The 2,067-nt window shown below is 44.2% G+C and overlaps 1 pseudogene; it reads right to left on the bottom strand.

Annotated features, from left to right (window-relative positions):
• Positions 1–701: 701 nt before the first annotated feature.
• LOC147435988 (uncharacterized) lies at positions 702–1,607 on the bottom strand (annotated as a pseudogene).
• Between the last annotated feature and the right edge of the window lie 460 nt (positions 1,608–2,067).

Genomic DNA, 2,067 nt, shown 5'->3' with positions numbered 1-2,067 from the left:
CAGGGTCACGCCAAATACATTTGTCTTGAAGGACGAGTCTATTGCCTAGGAACTATTGCTTGAGAAACGCACAAACATGCGAAGCATCCAATCGTCTTGAATAATTAGAATGAAGGGTCGGTCTGTCCCCTCAAGTGCATAACGGTTGTAGGCGTGACAGTGTAGCACCTTGTTCTGATCTTTCAACTTAAGAGACTCCATGTACATTGATGACCAGTAGTCACTTCCAATTCTTCCTACAGTAATGAATATGGTTAACATAGGTAAGTATAAACCCAAGTAGGCAACATATAAACCCGATCAAGTGTAAGTGGCCCAGCTGCGCTTCAATTCACAAAAAGCGAAACCGTAGAAAGGTCACTTCCTTCGACGGACAATTTGTAGGACATCTTTTGGATTCCCTTTGGAATCATGAAGAATCTATAGGATACTTGCTCTACAAGAGATGCCATGTTGATGTGGACGGCTTCTTTAGATACACTCATCCTCGCAACATCGTGATATGTACTGACATCAAACAAATCCTCCATGCATCGCTTCTTCACCATAGGATGCACACGAAGGTGATATAGGTCACTCCACGACCTTGGAACATGCCCTTTGTGACCTCCAAATACCCATATGGTGACCTTCTCTGTGTCATGTCTTGGAAAAACCACAGGAACCATGAAGGAACATCCACACTTATTGGATGTGCGGAATCATCGACGCTCCTTGCCATTTCTTTGCACATTGCCCCAGCGATGGCACACAAATTTCCATTCTGTTTGTACTGCCCAATTCAATCTAACCAATCTAGCTTTGTGGTTGACAATTACACTATCTAATGTTTTTTGAACATTCAGCAAAGCCCACTATGAGTTGCTCAATACACATGTCACTCTTGCTAGCAGTCACTCATGTCATATAAACCCAAGCACTGTGTCACATCTCGCGTCTGCCTATGTCCATCCTCCAAAGCTGAAAGTGTAGCATAAGAGCAATGGTCAAGGACCTCCTTTCCAAATTCAAGTGAAATACCATGCATCCTAATGTTGGTGCACCATGTTTCTGCAATCGCCGTCCTGGTTGCGGTCCAATCAGGATGTTCACTTATGTGGCATGAAAACACAATCCTTTCCCAATCTTCTATGCATGAAATCCTCTTTCGAGTGATATTGACAAGATACATATCACCTTCTTCGTCGGTGACCATGTGCAATGATGCTTGGATTCTTCCCTGTTTTCTCAAGTCCAAGAGGACTCGTTTGTCCATTGCTTTGAGAGAATCTATGGTCAGTTCTTGGAGAGAATCTATGGTCGGTCATTGCCCTTTTTGTATGGAAGCAATAATCAAGCTGTATACTTGTCTATCAAAGGCAAAATACCAATTAGATGTAAATGCAAAAGCATCTAGGCATGGTTGTTGAGCCATTGCAAACAAATCTTCCATTTCGTGGCTATCATTAGAGTCTCGCCCGTCCAGCTCCTTATGCGAGGTGTTATAAATTTGATACATATCAAGAGGACCTGGTCACCCAAGCATTTGGTTTGAAGAGTATCCACTGTGGCTGTAGCTCAATGGCTGGAAGTTCATTCAAATCCCAATGACAAGCCATCCCTTCCATTGTCGCCCTTATTCTTTGTCTTGCCCAGGTTTACAAAGACTTTTCCACCTCTCCCCAACTATCCAATCATGAAGCCATGGCAAGAAGATCCTCTGCGCTACTGATAGCATCAAATTTCTCCCATTTTTGCATTGCAATACCCTAACTTGCCTGGATTTACAATTGAAGAGCTCAAATGTGCGTGGCTGTGGAGAGATGTCAATTTTTCACGATGAATGCAGCTTTGGCAATCCAGAGCAGGGACAGAGGCTCAGACTTGGCGAGCTCTTTCAAAAGAGGAGAGGAGAGAGGCATCGACACAAGGCCATGGCCTTTGCAACATCACTTGCTCTACCTGCTTGCGCTCACGCCATTCGAAAGAGGGGGAGAGAAGGCTTGCAATGGCAATTCCTAGACGCTCTTCTCGCGTGCCCTTGAGGAACATGCATGGAGAACATTCGTAGTACCACAATGTAACTAC

The sequence above is a fragment of the Adiantum capillus-veneris genome, chromosome 18 (assembly GCF_014529385.1).
Source record: "Adiantum capillus-veneris isolate H3 chromosome 18, ASM1452938v2, whole genome shotgun sequence".
Classification (NCBI taxonomy): domain Eukaryota; kingdom Viridiplantae; phylum Streptophyta; class Polypodiopsida; order Polypodiales; family Pteridaceae; genus Adiantum; species Adiantum capillus-veneris.
This window is presented reverse-complemented; position numbering and strand designations above follow the sequence as displayed.